This window comes from Cupressus sempervirens, chromosome 3 (genome assembly GCF_028749045.1).
Source record: "Cupressus sempervirens isolate cs-2001-9-10 chromosome 3, ASM2874904v1, whole genome shotgun sequence".
In the NCBI taxonomy this organism is placed as follows: domain Eukaryota; kingdom Viridiplantae; phylum Streptophyta; class Pinopsida; order Cupressales; family Cupressaceae; genus Cupressus; species Cupressus sempervirens.
In genome coordinates, this window is record NC_143120.1 from 1,013,175,199 (window position 1) to 1,013,195,100 (window position 19,902).

General features: G+C 36.7%; 1 pseudogene; it reads left to right on the forward strand.

The window, feature by feature from the left end:
• The first annotated feature begins 5,952 nt into the window (after positions 1 to 5,952).
• On the forward strand, positions 5,953 to 17,923 carry LOC149570180 (protein TRANSPARENT TESTA 9-like; annotated as a pseudogene).
• The last annotated feature ends 1,979 nt before the right edge of the window (positions 17,924 to 19,902 follow it).

Below are 19,902 nucleotides of genomic sequence, written 5' to 3' on the forward strand. Positions count from 1 at the left end.
GATCCTTGGTATACCTAGCTTTTGAAAAATACAAAAAAATAGTAAAGAGAAGTAAGTGTCCAATGGTGAAAATTTGGACATTCAAGTGCCTTGGATAGGTACTTTGGTGAAAACTTGGTAATTCAAGCACCTTGTGTACTAAAACTAATCCATTATCTATCACTATCCTATCCCTCATCCATCCATTCACCATCCCATAACACACCTACTTGTTCCTTTGGTGTTCCAACCAAATATCCAAAATCTGATGAAGCTTGTAAGTACCTCCTGTACAGCTTGTAAATCTTGTACCTCAACTTGTAAATCTTGTACCTCAGCTTGTAAATTTTGTACCAAAGCTTGTAAATCTTGTATCATCCCTTGTAGCATAGCTTGTACATCCAAATCTTGTCCAAAGCTTGTACCATATTCCAGCTTGTAAATAATCTTGTATCCTAGTTTGTACCCTATCACATGCACACAAAGAACCTCATTTTCACTTAAGCTTTTTGTAAACCATCTACCTATCCACCTATAACCTATTATAGACATCCCACACACTCTAAAACATTTCCATCTCACAAAAAATAAAAACATGAACAACCTTTTACATTTGTAACATATCTTGGTCTATTAGCTTGTACATCCTCCTTAGCTTAGTACCATTGTATCTATCCAGCTTTCTTGTCAGTTCCTCTTTGATCAACATCTTGCACACATTATGAAACCCTTGGTTAGCTATTCCAATGCATCCTTTAGCTAGATCTCCTATCACCAAAGTGTTATCCTTCTTAGTTCAGCTTGTTAGATGCATCACTCATTCAGATCCATCAGCTTAGGTACTCTTTGATAGATCCTTGTAGGATATAGCTTTCCTCATGTCTGATCTTGGTCTGTTAGTACCTCGTCCCACCCATCTTGTTGGCAAATGGTTCTCTTTTGGATTTTTGCTTTCTTTTGATTTGGAATCTTCCCTATTGGGTCTTGAAGTATCTTTTCCAAACAATATTTTGTTCCCTCCTCAAGGTTGCCATGATCTTCCATATCATGGTATACTGTGAATGGGGAAATCTGGACGTAAGGGCTTGATCAAGTCTTTTGTTTGTTTTTCTTTTCTTCTTGTGGGTTACCCAATGTCTGTTCCACTCTGATTCTTCCATGATTCATGTGTGATGCTAGGGAAATCCTTGTGTGTTTTTTTTGAGTCAGTTTGTCAGTCCTCTTGACAATTGGTGAAAAGGCCTTGATGTTCTTAGTAACCTTGAATATTAACCAACAGTCCTATAGCAAATCTAGTGCTCAACTACATGGTGGTACTTCTCTTTGAAGTATCCCCCTGCTCAAAAAGCTTCAATAGATTTCCTTCATTTTCATTATCCCCCATCCATATCTAGCATCTGTCTCTCCTACCCCAGCTTATGCATCAGTATCTCTTTCAATCAATCATCAATTTTAGCTTTAGGGATCCACAATCCTAGTCTTAGGGATCCATCAATCAAATCAATCCAGCAAGCCTCATCTTTCGAGATCCACAATCCTAGTCCTAGGGATCTCTGAAACCCATCTTCTGCCAATCTAACTCTTTGAAATCCTATTGCATCAGCTTTATAATCTCCTCATCCGTCTCCCTATCCTAGATTCCTTTTTATAGTGCTCCACTCATTCATCCTCCATCTCCCCTGACATCTTAAAGCTTGCTTCCTCTTGTGCCTCTGACCTCCCTTTATCATTCTCCTATAGTGAGAGTTTGAGCTAATTCAGCCCCTTGTCTTTGCCAACTTGAGTCTCCCTACTCATCTCAAATTCTCAATTTTTTCAAGAAGCTATCGAGCCTCACTTTCTCTTCCTGCTGCCTTCTTGAGGGGGCATCTCGCAGTCCATTCTCTCCTCTTCTGCGCTAGCCTTGGGAATCTTATTTTCTTATCTTTGATGCCATGGCACTTGCGGCATCCCATCAAAGAGGGGCAAAATGTAGACACCTAAAATCCCTTAGAAAATAAAGTATTTTTTATTTTTTGAAAAGTTCCTGATGACATCATCATTTATTAATTAATTTATTTATTTTTATGCCATTAAATCCCCTTGTCTTAATTTAAAAAATTTAATTAAGGAATCCCTCCCAAAAAAGTTTAAATCTTATTTAAACATTATTTCCTTATTTATTAATTATTTAATTAATAAATTGACCAAAATTCCAAAATAAATATTTAATTTATTTTTTGCCCAAAACTTGGCCAATTTCCTTAAGATCACTAACCTCTTCCAAAATCTTCTAATCCTTCTTTAATTTTGATTAAAGGCTAATCCCATCATTTTCTACCCCTAATCCCAACTCAAAATATTTAACTAAGGTTAAATATTAATTCTTATATTTATTAAAAATGTTTTAATAAATATCTCCTCAAACCAAACCTATGAGATAAATAAACTTTATTTATCCTAACCCTAAGCCTATCCCTAAACCCCCTTTTTAGCCTAATCCACCCCATCCACCCATACTAACCAAGCTTAGCTACTAACTCACCCACCCTCATTGAATGCCATCCACTTGCATATCTCTAACATCCCTAATCTAAATCCTAAATCACCTCTAATCCCCCCCTAACCTTGTCAAATTCCCTAAGCAAGCTTAAGCCTTTCCTAAGCCAAGAAAAGTCAACAATCTCAACTCCCTCCAAAATATCCTAACCACTCAACCATGAATGCTCTTACAAAGTCATAAAAGACTCTTACAAACCCATTCATTTCTCTTACAAGCCATTATGAAGGGTCTTTATGAAGATATTATCCCTTGAGCCTCCTTTGTTGACTCATCCTTTCCCTTTCCTCCATCCTCTCACCCTGTGACATGTGTCACTCCCTAATTGGTTGTAAGGAAACACCATCTATGTGCTCTCCTCTCATGCAATCTGAGCCCTCCATGAGCTTTTCCCCATCCTTACATCTTAGCCCTCAAACCCTTAAGCTCTTAGCCTATAAATTGGATCCCCTCCCAAGCCATTTCATCACAATCCTTGAGTTAAAGTTATAATGCTAGTTTGAGAAGCAAAAGCCCTTAACCATACCCTTATGATGCCAAATTGAGAGCTCACAAAGCTACCAATTTGCCATTTTCCAATCTCCATTGAAGTATAGTTTGAGTATCTTGAGCACACATCCCAAATCCTATCAAATAGACACATCCCTAAATCAAGAGAATAATCTCTTTGAGAGAGCCCCTTAATGGCTCACATTCTCATTTGAGTTTGTTTCCTCTTTGTCTCTCTTAAAGGTTATATTAGAGTTGTTAGTTAATGCTTTGTTCTCTTTATAGATTAGTGTTTCTTGCTAACATATTAGTATATACAAAAACATCTCATCAATTGCATTATCCAAGAATCCAGTCTTCCATGGGAGAAGCAAGCATATTGAGATCATATATCACTTCATTAAAGAGTTAGTGGAGAATGGGGATATCAAAATAAATTTTTGTAAGTCTGAGTAGTAGCTAGCAGACATTTTCACAAAGTCATTAGGCATTGGAACTTTTGTACACTTAAGAGAGAGTTTTGGTGTAGTTGATTTGGATTAGTAGTGATCCTTGTTTTTTTGGCTCGGGACAAAGGGGGAGTATTGGAAATTAAATGTCAAACGCCTACAGGTTGTCCTCAAGGCCCACACCCATCTACCCTGTTAGGTCACCATAGGCATCAATGGTTGCCAGACATTTATTTTTGGTAGGTAAGTTTTGAAATTTGAACGTTGAGAGGGACAAGAATGTTTCTACGTTCATTTAGTAGAGTTTACAGATCGAGCAGATTAGAGAGAAGTTGCAGAGCTGAGCAGAGAAGGAAGAAGGAAAGAAGTTTGTGCCTGCAGTTGCACGTGTTTCCCCTCCTCAATCAGTAAGTTTTTTGTTGTTTGGATTTTTCCTATTGAAGCAATGATTTCTCTAGGCACCATTGTATGTAGCCATTAGAGTTGCAAGTTTAAAAGTTTATTGAAGTTTGAAGTATTATTAGTTTAGGGTTATTTTAGGATTTTTTGGTTGAAGCCAAATGCTCCCAGATTTTGTAATAGTTTAATGAAAGATTGAATAGAAAGCAAGTAGCATACTTAATCTATTATTCTTCATCTTCTAGTCATTGCATTTGACAAGTTTTGTTTGAAAGGTTAAAGATTTGTCCTTTCTGGTTTTAATGGTGAAAGCATTCACGTTGAATTTCTCTAAGTTATACTATTTCAGTTGAAACAAAACACTCGGCACCTATTGCATTTTTGTGCCGAGCTCTTCAAGTGCCGAGAATTTTCTTTGTGAGCCGAGCTCACTCGACATCCATTGGTGTTGAGCTTTCTCCTTTGTGTGCCAAGTTTACTCGACACCTTTTGCTTGTCACTTGGCACATCAAGTGCCAAGCATTCTATCACTCAACACCTTCCTATGCTGAGCAAGTGCCGAGAAAAACTGACACTTGGCACCTTCATGTGCTGAGTAAAGTTTTGAGGTTTAGGGTTAAGTTGTGAGTTAAATTTAATTTTTATTTCTCATAGAAATTCCTTTGGTTGTTGTAGGAGTTGATGAAATCCAACTCCGCAGTCGCCAAGATCACCTACATGCAAATAGCTTGCTGAAGAGAAACCGAAAGAGCAAGAGCATGAAGCAAACAATGCAAGAGGAAATATTTCACAATAGGAAAATGAGATTGCTATGTGAATGGAATGATTTACAATGAGAGAGAGACCGTTTAAAAAGGCCTCATGGAAGCTTGTAGAACAAGCTGGAAGGAGGTAGAGGACAAAAATGACAACTCAGCACATATCCTCAAAAAGTGGAATATGCTAAAAAAGGAGAAAACTCCCAAGTTGTCAACAACAACCACTACATGCATTAAATACTAAATATGCATTAACCTAAGTAAGCTTAAGTAATAGAATAAATAATTAATAATTAATTATTTACTCTAACACCCCCCCTTAAGTGCAACTTAGGGGAATGCCTTAAGCTCCTAAAACTAAGATGAAATGCATAATGGGTCCCGGCAACGAGGCCATGTTAGGTACCCATGTACAATGCAACCTCTGTAAAATGGAGAAAGAGGGAAAACCCTATGGGAAAAACCCTCCTCCAAAAAAGAGGTAAAAACAACATGCTAAAAAAAACATGAAGTGAAGGAAGGAAGGCCTCAACCAATCCCCCCAAGGACAACTTCCGCCAGAAATGTTTCAAGAGACTCTCTGAAAACCATAAGTACAACCAGCCCCCCCATGAGAATAGACACCAAGCCCCCCCCCATAATGATGGAGCTCCTGTAGAAATGATCGAACCAATGAAACTCCAATTCGAAAGGAACAAAGGCACGAAACAAGGAAATCCCTGCGTGAGAGGAGCAATTGGAAAGCCTAGCTGATGTCCAGAAGAGAATGTATGAGGAACCAAAAAGGGAATCCCCAAGGCAGGTGCGATGACATTGTCATGAATGTCCACTGAAGTATCTGCAACAAGTGTACCTGGAGTCTCAATAAATGAAGTTGGAAGATCAGGTAGAGCGGAAGGAGAATCTTGTAGAGAGGAAAAGCCCTCATCTGGTTGTGGTGTGGCAGTCAAAGTAGGGATCTCAGGAACAATACAAAGGTTCAAGTGTCCTGACTGCACCACACGATGCTCCTGCGAAGGAGATGGTGGACCAAAGTGTGAGAAGGTATAGAGATGAGTGGAAGGATCAACTGCCCCTGTAGCAATAAGATCTCCTGTAGCACGATCTCAAATGAAGACTGAATCAGTAGTGAACTCAACTGTCTTCCCTGATCCACTGCGTGTAATCTGAGAAATTGAGAGAAGGTTGGCAGACAAAGATGGAACATACAATACATCATTGAATATACCATCTTGGATGTGAACTGAACCTTTCCCACAGACTGGTAATGCAGTGTTATTCCCCATGAGAATGTGAGGAATAGGAGAAGCCTCAAGAGTGGAGAAGACACCTTGAGAAGATGTCATATGGTGAGAAGCACCTGAATCCAGTATCCAAGGAACCTGTGAAGAAGATGCAATAGAAGCCTGTAATGCATGACCCTTTCCAAGATCTGATGTAGATGTTGAAGAGGTGGAAGAAGCCTGAAAAGAAGACCCTTGTGAGGTAGAAGAGGATGGAGAGGAAATAGTGCTCTTCTGAAGGAGAGCGTGCAAATCAGCAATCTGTTTCTCATAGCCATCACATCTCTTCTGAAAACAACGTGCCTCATCATGAGATCCTTTCCCACAATAGGAACAGGTAGGAGTTGCGGTCTTCTTTTTCTCCTTCTTGTTAGAAGATGATGAACTAGTAGAAGAGGGATCTGATAGCTGCTTCAACTTCTGTTCCTGTGTAACCTTGGAAAGCAATACCTGTGACTGAGAACTTGAAAGTGAATCCATTTGAGTAATCTTCGATTGTTCACGGGTTAGCCGATTACAAAATATCTCAAATGAAGGCATCCTATGTCTATCACCCAAGGCATCCATAGTGGAGTAGAAAGTGGAAGAGAAGATCTAATACTGTCCCTTTAACTTTGAGAGTACCAAAAAGATACACTCATCATCTGTTTTGTTCTTCCCACATCCCTGCAAAAGTGTACGTAGAGATTTGAACTTCATCAAGAAGTCCTTAATGGTGGGAAAGTGATCAGGTGTCAAAGAAGTCAATTCTGCATCTAGCTGAAGTGCCCGAAACTCATTTACTTGTCCAAACAAAGTCTGAAATCTTAGCCAATAAGCCCATGGAGTAGTCAAACCATCCAAGTGAAACAACAAGCTGTCTGAAATGTTGAGTGCAATAAGCCCCATGGCTTCATCCATCTTGTTCCTGTGTTGTAGAATCTCAAAAGGTCGTTGGAGATTAGGCTGATGCTCATCCAGACAAGACCATAGACCTCTTGACATTAGAAGTCTAGTCATTTGTGCCTTCCATGTGTGGTAGTTGTGTGGTGTGAGACGGGATATAGATGGATCCGCCATTGAGAGAAAGAAGAAGATGGAAGTAGAAGGGTCTTAACTGAAGTAAATTACAGAAAAGAAAGACACCCCCGAACAAACGTACAAAAATATCTCCCAAATACCACAAAAAAACAACTAAGGAAAGCAAAAACTGGAAAGGAACCTGGATTTGTTGATGCAGAATAGGAAACAGAAGCCTCTACTTTGACACAAAAAATGGAAGCTCAAACGAACTCAAAATCGTGCGAAACTAGCACCAATGTGTCCGTCTCTGAGTCAGCTTTCTAACGCTTTTTTCAGATCGGAAAAAGACCTCCGTATGCTCAAGTTATAGCCAAAAAACTGACTGCTGCTCCAAAAATACACTTGCAGGAAAATTACAGATACTGGCATAAATTTGACGACCGTATGCCCGTCACAGACCAGTCGCCGGCAAAAAAATCCAATTACCGGCAAGGTGATGTCATATGCCGGGAAAGTGATGTCAGCTCACCGGAATCTGACGTTAGCACATCGGTCCACGTGGCGGTTGGTGGTTGGAGAGGTCGCAGGGCGGCGGAGCAGCGGAAACTGCCGGTGGCGGTGGCGCCCGGGAGGAAAACCCGGCGGCGCCGCTGTCTACGGTGGCGGAGGCTGCTGCGCCCAGGCAGCGGACAGGAGGAGGCTGGGCAACGGCGAAGCCGGGAGGAGCTGCGGCAGAGCGCGGGCGGCGCTGCCTGCTGCGGCCGCTGCGGGCGGCGCGCGGGTGGCGCGGCGGTGGCCCCGCGGTGGCGCGACGGCGGCGCCCAAAGAAATATATTTTTTAAAAAAAAAAATCCGCGCTGCGTCCGTACGATCCGTACGGTAGCGAACCCAGGATCCTCAAAAAATCGCCAAAATTGCCCTGTCTCCAAAAACGAAAAGCTTTATATGAATCCTGACTGCAAACGGCCTTCCGGATCCAATGGTGATGCCCGTTTGGGCTGAAAGTGCTCCAAAAATTTTCTCTAGCCCTGATTTGAAGAAAAAATGCACAAACAAACTAGGGTTTGTGACTTCGAATCACGGCTTCACAAATCCTTCAAACAAGAAGCAGCAAGGAGGCTCTGATACCATGTAGGAGTTGATGAAATCCAACTCCGCAGTCGCCAAGATCACCTACATGCAAATAGCTTGCTGAAGAGAAATCGAAAGAGCAAGAGCATGAAGCAAACAATGCAAGAGGAAATATTTCACAATAGGAAAATGAGATTGCTATGTGAATGGAATGATTTACAATGAGAGAGAGACCGTTTAAAAATGCCTCATGGAAGCTTGTAGAACAAGCTGGAAGGAGGTAGAGGACAAAAACGACAACTCAGCACATATCCTCAAAAAGTGGAATATGCTAAAAAAGGAGAAAACTCCCGAGTTGTCAACAACAACCACTACATGCATTAAATACTAAATATGCATTAACCTAAGTAAGCTTAAGTAATAGAATAAATAATTAATAATTAATTATTTACTCTAACAGTTGTCACTTGTTTGATAGTAAAATTAAACAATGCATTGCATAGACCAACACAAAGTGGACTGGTTATAATGGGGTGCCAAAATGGGTATAATACTAAAAGGGACTCCTCCAAGTTGTCAAGGGTTTGGTGTTTTATGGTGAGGGAATAAGTAGAACATATGGGATTGTTACAAAGGTATATAACTATCATAGCTTAGGGGCATTTTAGTGGTTGCAAGGTTAATGTTGATGTCCCAAGCAATGTTGGGAATCTTCAAAGCCGGAAATACAAACTCTCCATTCCAAGATATTAGGTGCACAAGAATATCATAAAGGTGAATGTACTTGGTGAAGGAGAATATTAATGTTACTATTGAATACATGGAACTTGGAAATTATTTGTATATTATTCTATTTTATGAAAACTTCACAATATGAGTTCAAAATATTTTCTTGTAAAAGGGCCTTAATTGGTGTGCATATTGTTTCTTTCTAATTTTACCTTTGGCAACTTTATTGTTGGATTTCTTTACTCAGTATCATAGAAATCATATCTAGCAAAGGGTTGGGGTCCACAAGTACAAAACTATGGGATCCAATACTTACAAATTGTTGTATTTATTTCACCATCTTGGCTCTATCAAAGTCTCTCAGCACTTATTGACCAATTTTCCTAGAAGGACTTGTTTTTTATTCTACCATGCTTCTAAAATTTTAGTCATATATATCTTATGAGATAACTCTTTTTGGTATAGTTGATTATTGGCATTTCTCAGTGCATGATAGGAAAATTGTCAATTTTCTAAAATATCAGTGTTGAAGCATCATGTGATCCACTAATTTTGTGTAGGATTCAAATGGAAACAAAATGATCAATGAATATTTTTGAGACTGCAGGATTGGAATGGGTAGCTATGGCAAAGTGGTTGGTGCAACTTATTTCTTTGTACAATAAGCCTTTTTTCTTTTTTTTGAGCAAGAGTGGGATATTGATAATGCTTATAATTGTTGCATGCTATAAGGTACTTCAATGAAACACAAACGATGGAAAGCTATATGCTCTCAAGGTAATTACAGTAGACTGTATTTTTGTATTTATTTCCTCTAGAGTTTTATTGTGATTCTGAAGTAGATAACTGTGTTTGAGATACACCATTCTTTGTTTTATATTTTCATGGTATGAAAATCAAATTTATTGTCCTCCAATGAAATCAGTAGAAAAAAAATGTCACTGATAATATTTACATGGGTCTTATAAGTAGACAATATAAGATTTATTACATGTACATGAATGCCTTATGTAGAGGTTCTTATTAGTCTTTTTCTTCATATGAGGAGTCTTCCACATGTTTTTCTTATGTTTTCTCTTTTTATTTTCTTTTCTTATGTTTTTATATGAGGAGTTTTTCTCTTGCTACAAAGCTTTCAAGCCCAAGGTGTGAACTGCAACATAGATTTTTGTATTATTTAAATTACCTTTTATATTTATTGGTACTATCTTCTTAGTATTCCTATCTATTTTCCTTTGATAGGTTCATTCCAAGCCAATTAACAGGTTTCAAGATGTTTACCGAAGTCAAAAAAACTTCATGTTATTCCTCATAGCATCCAACTTTTTCTTTGGTCTCAAAGTCACCCATCATCCAAACTGTTCTGATCATCCTAGTCTTAAATGGCCTTGCCTAGACCCTTTTTGTGGGATTGTTTTGAAAACTCCTATGGAACGTACCAATTTGATTGCACCCTCCTCTATAACAAGGTTATATAGAACCTTTCCCAATGATGAGGAATGGATTTTTTCATGCTAATCAAGGTCCATGCTTTAACTAAAATTTATCAAGATTTAATATTAGTTTGTGCTATTTTACATCTAATTTATTTTCAGGTTGTATATCTGGAATTGTTTTATCACTTAGGTTGGTTGATGGATTTGTTCATATTTTGAAGAACATATGAAATACACAATTTTTTTAGATTCTCTATCTAGACACCATCTAAAACATGGTCCAATATCAATAGACATAGAAGAAATATCTTTTTCTATAAGGAATCTAAAGCTTTCAAATCAAGAATTTAATGGGAAATACCATTCTCAAATAGGAAAACTTAAAAGTATGGGGTCTTCACCCATGAACATAGTTGTGGGTGGAATGGGGTTGTATTCAACATACAGGTATTTGAAGAAGTCAAAGTGGCTGGTAGCTTGAAGATTTTTTCCATTCACAAGCCTGGCATCAACAAGAAGCATCCAACCAAACATGATGTCATTGATTATCCTTGGCTTATTTATGGGGGACACATTTTATTGTCAATTTTTTGAAATTTGGGGTTTCATCTAAATTCTACTTTTGCTTTTGATTTCTTTTGTAAATAATAGATTGGTGAAGGATAGAACATAGAGGGCTATGAAGCCCCATTTGAAGGGTGAAAGCCATGAAAATTTGTGGTGTCTATTTAGTTTTGGGGAGCACACCAAATGGCCCTAGCATTAGATTGCTAGTTGCTTCTTCACACAGAGATATTTTGAAATTTTATGTTTTTTTGGCAGTTTCAAAATTTTGTTTCTTCCGTGTCCATTCCTCTCAAAATTAATTTTCTGTATAGTGAGAATTCAAATTGCCCAACTTGCTTTCATATCACTACCAATATTAGTCAAATTAAATTGAGTTCACCATTTCCCCATTCTTTCTTGTTTTATTATCTAGTGCTTTGGTGGTGGTCACATTGATTTGCATATCACATGTTTGTAATTGTAGAGAAGCATTCCTCATTCAAAATATGACTGGTCTCTTCCTATTTTAAATCAATTATTTGCTAACTTACTTTTCATTTTATTTTCAAAATATGAATCACTAACACTGCAAAGTATATAGCTTAGGTTCCAAAGATATTGTAAATGAATATATGAATGTAAATAAGATGTTTTTTGTAAACTCATGTATTCAATTTTTTAATTTTCCTTTGGTGGATATTTTTGGCATACAAATTTTTTGATTTTTTTATGAAATTCAAATTTTAACCTTTACTACATGCAATTTTTTTTATGGAGAAGTAGGTAATGTCATAGTTACTTCATGTTCTAAAGATCAATAAAATAGAAAGCATAGCTATACAGTTATTGCAGTCACTCAACATCATGATTCAAAATTTGTAGAGGGAGCAGACAATTTGTAAGTTCGAACGAAGAGGCTTTCTTAAGGCATATATTTTGCACTAAATCATTTGAAACTATTTTCCAAAAGGAGCTATGTGTGGAAAACCATTGAATGTTGTTTTAAAGTGTAATTTGTCAATCTATGCAGATTATTTGTTCAGCAATGGGCATGTTAAAAATCTCATCCTATATCGATTTAACTTTGATAGTGAGGAACTACTTAACTACTATATATAAATTTTGAGGTTTGAAACTTGGTTGTGGTTCTTGTATACCTTTTCTTATATGTTATGCATTTATTATAGAGGGATTACGTTGCAATTTAATTGGGCTAACCATTATTTTACAAGACAGTGAGTGGAAAGCTGGATAACAATACAATTTCTCTTCTTGTAAACACTCAAAATGTATGTTTACCTAATCTTTTTACAGTATAATTCCTATAAGATAAGCTTTAGATTAGCAAATGGTTATTTATCCAGAGATTGTTGCGAGTGTTAGTGAATTACCTTGAATCTAATTTATGAACACTAATTAGTTTGTACTTTGTAGTAATGTGGAAGGTGGGACTCAATGCTTGTGGAATTTTAACTTTATAGCTTCCATTTATGTTTTTTTATTGGCTCTAAAGTTAATATAATATACATGCTCTATTCTAGAGAATACTCTGTTTCAATTTTCTTTTCACCTAGTTCTACCCTTGTAATGCCCCGCCCGGAGATCCTTGGAAACAAGGATTCAAATCAAGCCAAGGTATTATTTTTTTTTTTACAAGTATGAATGTACAAGACAACATCATACATGGATCACAAAGATCGCAACGGAAGACTTCAACACAATCCCGGCAACCAATGAATCTCCGAATGCCACTACCAAACTGACACACACAAACAAAGCCAACAAAGACAACACACATGATGAGGGCACAAGAAACAACCACTAATCAACAAAACACCAAGTTGGGGTGAAATGCAGAATCTCAAAATTTGGCTAAGCCTGAAATCCTGAAGCCCTGAAAATTGGCTAAGTCTGGATTTCTGAAGCCCTGAAATTTCCTAGAATCCATAACTTATCTCTGAGAGGTCTGAAACCTATCTCAAACGATTTATCGCATATATTAAAATATATCTTAAGTATAAGGAATATACTTAAACGATATATTTTAAACCCCGGAGGACTACAACAAAAACCCAAAAATTGAATTTCAAAGAAAACCTCCTGAATACAAAATGCAACAGCATAGGCTCGAAGAACACCCAAAAGGGTACCCAAAACCACTCTCAAAAAGATTAGATCATGAAGAAAAGTGCCTGCTAATGGCATGTGTAGGTTTTTTCACAAAAACCGTGCGACACTTTTTACTAAGGGAGGGCGACACTTCTCCCTTACTGCGTGCGACACTTCTCAAGAAGGTGTGCGATACTGGAAAAGTATCACACGAAATTTCTCATAAAGCCGTGCGACACTCTTCCACTATCGTACGAAATTTCTCCAGTAATGTGTGCAACACTTTAAAGTGTCATACGACATTCTTTCTATGGGCGTGCGATACTTTATCAATGTCGCACAATGCTGAACAAATGTCGCCCATATAAAGTAAAAACACTTCTAGAACACAAAAATGGAGAAAAACTGACAAAAGAACCTCCACACCGGGGAGTACTGGATCCACGTGAATTGAGGAATGAACACTCGAGTGCAAGAACAACCCAGAATGAAGAACACCAAACCATCTAAACTACAGCAACAAAGAACAGATTGAAAGTAAGAATTGCAAAGAACAAAAGCAACATCGCAATGTACATAAATATATCTCAGGAAAAAAACAACCAAACTAAGTACGTGGTTCCTCTCAACTGTCAATAGCATCATAAGACCATCGTGGGTCCTAGCCATCCCCCGCGCATAACATCCCAACACATCCACCAAATCGTCGGTATTATCATAATAGGGACGTCACTACTAAAAACATGCAACAATATAAGCATAAGGAAATCTAACATGCTAGTAGTAAAGCATAAGATAATCCTACAGTAGATAACATCACCTATCACATGCTAAACAGAAATAAGCAACAGATATGCTAATACAATAATCCACAACATCTAATCATATGCTAAACATCATAATAAGGGAATGCGCCAAATAAAATAACATCATCTAAAAATGATATAAAAGCATCCCAATGAAAGCATAAATCACAAGAAAGCATACTCTGAAACCCGAAGTACCAAGTGAAGACATCCAGCAACGGTCACACTAGGACAAAAGATCATCTCTGTACACCGATCCCTAGCAGTGGTGAAGGTAGCTACGCCTCCCAACCACGTGGCACCCATAGGTCCACACCTGCCGTGCTGATGGAGATAATGATCCAACCACAAACACACAAAAGCACACCATCCAAGGCTAACACTCACGCCAGACAATATGATGGCTGAACCAAGAACCTAAGACAATGCAAGGAGTAAAGGTCCTGGTCAGACACTCAAAAGGCTACTAAGTAGGGGCTGACATCATGGAGAGTCGCTTGGCATCAACAAGCCCAAGCTCAGATCGTGCATTTCAACTCGTCAACGGAGGGCCCCGCACACACATTTTATTATCTTAAGTTTTATTATCAGTCACACATTTTGTTTAATTATCACTTATTTAAAACTTCCTCTGCCAACCCTATGGGGCTAAGGTCACCAGGCTGCGAGATAGAAGCCCCTCCATATGCTACCCTACCCTACCCAAGCTCATTCTATGACAAGTTCCGTGGGCATGCATACTCCCATCCCAACCCCAATGATCATAACTTTCGGCAAATCCACGGAAGATCGGGCCTCGCAAGTCACCCAACAAATGTACGCGTACGTACTCGTGTGTGGCACACCACCATCACGAAGATCATAAGACAAGGATAGGAATGAGAACACAATGCAAAATAAAACACCCAACTAAAAGCAACTTAAGAGGACAGATTCTACACGAATCCCAAAGCCAATAAAACCATACATCATAAAATCACTCAACCGGCCTTAATTCGTGAGTATGGATTCTACACGAATCCCAATGATGTAACAAGACCAAAATTCATGAACTTACTCAACCGACCTCAATCTGAGAGTATGGATTCTACACGAATCCTAGCGTTCACGAAACAAAAGAAAAGGTCCAAAAGAAACCAAAACAGGTGTAAAATCACTCAACCGAACACAACGTCGAGAGTACGGATGCAACATGCATCCCAATGCAACATAAAAGTGCAAAAGTGGTCTAACTGATATCCAAATGGATCATCAAGGTCCACGAACCACATTGTGCCAAGAAAACTCGAGAAAATAGGGTGGCACACAAAACGAGGCAAAAACTTCAAAAATTTGGAAAACTTCAAAATTAAAACCCATTTGGCCTTTGGGTTCAAAAACCCCAAAAATCCAAAAATAAATGAAATCGGACACCATATGCAAAAACGGCCAGCATAACGACGTAAAATCCCAAACCCTCATCTCAAAAAATAGAGAAATGTTCATACCCACCCAACCGGGTAGAACTAACATACAAAAACGGAGGGGAACACTAGTTCTCAGCCTCCAAACAAATGGCTACAAAAAACAGAAGCTGAAATGGAGCAAAAACAATAAAACAGGAAAGCCCTACCTCACAGCCAAAAGGGAAAAACGGAAAACTAAACTAGAAAATAAAACGCTCGCAGAAGTGGCTGAAAATCATGGCAATCCAAGGTTTCCCCGAGCTGGATCCAACGAGCTTAACCTCACGACGATCCCATGCCCGTAGCTCCCACAACGAACAAAACAACAAATCCTCATGAAGAGAATTTTGGGTTTTACTCTCCAACTTTCCAATTTGAAAGTGAGAAGTCAGGAATTAAATTCTTTTTTGGATATTTATTCACTTTTCAAGTGAATAATTGATTAGGGCATTTAACCAGCCAATCCAGTTGAACCCCAAATCGACCCAAACAAAAACAGGCTATTCTTATAAATAGGAATTCATCTATGACAAAGCTGCCAGAAATTAAAATAAATCAATTTTAAAAGCCCAAAAATCCAAAAACACATAAATCTCTTCAACAACTTTCGCAACAATGCGAACCTCAAAAATGCACAGACATGCTTACTGGTCTGATCACATAATGCAAATGAGTTTGGATTTAATAATCATCGAAAGGTTTAAATTAAACATTTAATTAAGGATACGTCGACCATACAAGGACGACATTGGTAAAATATGAATGGCTAAATCACTAACTCCATGTACCACTACCAGGGATATAAATCCTGCACACTAAACAACATGATCAAGTGCAATTGCATATAATAACATAGCTGAAGCAATAAATGCATTGAATCACCTAATTTAACCATTTAATTAATTATATTAAAATAATCTATTTACATCACTCATGTTCGCAAAAGGCATAGCAACACAAGAATGAAGTAAATAACCATAGCATTAAATCCATCATATAGCGAAATCAGAGGTATGTCCAAATACCAGATAACATCATAAAACACACTATCATCTCAAAATGGCATCATCATGCAATGTGATTAATTGAATAGCATAGTAGTCTAAAATCCATGATACTAGAATCAAAGTGTAGCATCTGACCCTCGGGTCCTCTCAAATGTAAACATAACATGAGTAACAAATATCTCTCTAATCAGAATGTAACAAGGTAAATGTTCGCAACACATAACCAAAGAATCCAACCAGAATAATCCATTTCTAATCACCTAAGAATTTAATAATGATTGATTACTCTGCATTAAAAAGGCATTTAAAACACATAAGCAAACATAGTCATAAACATGACTAACGATTGCTACAGGAACCCAGTCCAGTGTAGCATGGTAATAGTACATAGTGCAATCTCTGCACACATCTCAAGGTAATCATAGAACAACCTCATGATACCACATCAATCCTGGTAACCATTGGTACAAACCTCAGTGAACCAAAAATCAAATCATAATCTCAAAGATCAGTCAAAAGCATAATGAAAGCAACTGATATAGAAACATAAATCCAAACACCTCAATGGTGTAGACCACTCAAGGTCACAATCATGATCTCATCACAACAAAAGATCAGCAAGGTTGCATCCCTCAGGATGACTTACAAAAGTCAAATGGGAGAGGCACTACACCTTCTTTCCATATTCATCAGTGTCAAAATGTAGAAGCTATTCTTTCTGGATGCATAATTGTTTTTTAATTTACAGGATGAAGTCATTTCCTTTCCATTGTACAGTGAAGCAATCAAATTTTTTCATCATGAATAAAACATGGTTCGAATAGTTGTGTGTGCTCAAACACATAACATTTACCATGGTAACAATATGTCCTCTGTAGCTATATGTTCTCAGTATTGCATGCCAGTAGCATTTATTGTGGTCTTGCTAATGACTAGATTTAATTGTTTAGAGAGAATGGATGTCATTCAAGTTAATTGGTTTTCTGTTTTATTAGTGAGTGATGAATCTGTTCATAAATTCATCACTAGTCCTAAATTGCCAAAGTACTTCTTGGACTTAGTGAAGATTTTGAGGCAGCAATGCTTTAAGTTGTATGAGATTATTTTTAATGACTCGAAGTAAGTATGCTTTTAGTTTATGATGATCACTTTGAATGAAATCTACCATTTGTATTCTAATGTAAACAATAAAACTATTTAATTGCTAATACAAGGCTTTTGATTCTTCCAAGATTGTTGTGAAAGTGCATGCCACACTAGCAAAGATTGGAGAAAATGTTTTCTATTCTAATGAAATCATTTGTGCTGGTGTTCCCTATTTGAGTAAACTAATGACACATCATTTTCTGCAATCATTGGTTTTGACAATTTTGTTACCTTCTCATTAGTCATCTTCTGTTACCATGAGAACTGACATACTAAAATTAAATTGCTTTTTATTTCTATAAGAGATTTTAATTTTTCTTTTAGTCTGACCTTTTTTTTTGTTTTTCTTAGAAACTGAATTCTTACTAGTAATAAGCTCCAATAATTATCTGCAGGGTACTAGTTTATGTGCTTGCATATCTTTGTACTTGCTATCTTTCATTTTAAAAAAAGTCAAGTTCTAAGACTTGGTAAATAGCATTGGAGCTACTCTTCTATGATGTTTAGTTTACATCTTGATAGTGAGTGTAATGGCCATGAATTTATTAAAGGTTTGTCATGTGGGACTAGAAAGTTGGACCAAGAAACTACATCTAACACTGAAAGTGCCATGGATTTAAACATGTAGAAGTAAGAAAAAGAACAAAATATTTTTGATTCACCAGCGACCTACTCCCCAAATTCTACTCAACAAGAAAGTAGAATGGACAAGAAACCCATTTTGAGGTAAGCTTACGCTAGCCTAGATGAATTGTTACTACCCTTGTTTCCATCAATGTTTTGTAAGTAGTGTTCCCTCAATTGATCACCTATAAACATTGTGATTTTTTTGTCCTCACATAATTGGCAACATTGTCTAGGATTAGTAATAAATAAGCCACTTTGAATCCTGAGCTCCACTAATGCAAGCACTAAAAACAATTCTTAATCATGAGCTAGATTTTGCAGACAGCTTTAAATAACAAAATCCGTGGAATGCAATATTGTTGCTTCCTGGTCCCCGATTTTCACAAAAATATCAACAATTTGAGCTCCTAGCCATGCCTCTTATACTTTACATCCAAAAATAAAGACCAGGCTACATGTCATGCCCAAAATATAGGGGCAAAACACACACAATTTTTTATTTTATTTTTAAAACTCAAGTAATTAAATTAATTAAACCAAACTCTATTGATGAAAAGATCTAGCACTTAATTATTTTAAAGTACTCTAAAAATATTACATTATTAAAATATTAGTATAGACCTTAATTATAATTAATTTAAATTCTGAAAATTTTAGTCATCAGCTTCGATTAAGCAAAGATTATCATTTATAGGATGATTGGGTTTGCATGTCCATTTATATGATATAAATCAAATTTAAAAAATATTCTTAAACAAGACACCCCCCTAAAATAATATCCTTCATTCAATTAGTTATACTTTATTCAAAAGCCATTTTGTTCAATCTATACACATTACAATAATGTTACAACCTATTAACTTTAGTGACTAATATAAGAAAATCAATTAACAACTGACCAATTGATTGGGTGTCCAATTATTATAAAACTAACTAATCATGATTAAGATGTCATATTAACTAAAGTAACATTTTCTTATAATTAAGTACACTTTACTTAAATAACCATTTCACCTTACTCTATAATCTATAACAGAGCAACATATTAACTTTACATACCAATCAAGTATTTTCTACAACTAGCAATTCTTAATAATATAAACAAAAAAAAAATTTACGTATTAAGAAGAATAATTTAATATAAAAGAATATGTCAACTTTCAATTATATAAAAAACAACATACTAATACAAACAATAAAATAACCAAAATATCATTATCTACGATTCCATCATATACTACACAACTATCATTATACTAAATCTATATTGACAATATCTATAATAAACTAAATAAATGAAACAATTATAAATTAACATATACTAATATTTGAAATAAATTAACTAAAACACTAATAACTTTAAACTAACTAATAAACTACTCTACTAAACAAATCCTAACTAAATACTAATTCACTACTTTAAAAAATACAATTCAAAATAAAATAGTAACATTACTTAGTTCTAAAACTAACTTGAATGCAAACTAAACCAAATCTAAACTAAGTTACCTCTTAAACTAAATTAAATTAAATAAAAAGGAAACTAATTAATACTAACTAAACTATTAACATAAACTAACAACATACTAACTTTAAACTATTAACATAAATTAACAACATACTACTTAAAACTAATAACATACTAACTTAACCCCAAAATAAAACCTTACACATACCTAACTAAACTTTCCTATGCGCTTGGTCACATGGCCCCCTCCTTGCGCCCACATCCCAAGGGAATCTTGGGCAGACCCAAGATAGCCTGGCACTGTCCCAAGTCTGCCATCACACAAACTTGTCCCCCTCAAAAAATATGTACACGCCTAGCCCATCATGGAAGTGCTTAGATGGAGGCGTGAGGTGGGGTGCAAGGGTAACATTAAAAAAATTTGTTTAAAGTTTTAAAACCCATGTTAAAGTTTTATATGCTATGTAATGCATAAAATTAAATGCCGATACAACCCCTTACCTGTCCACCCACATGGTCCTATACAATCTAAGGGGTGGCCTAGGTTTAAGAGTTCCACTCTGCCCTTCTGTCCAAACCCATGCCAAGGGAGTAAATGAAGATAATGAGTGGTG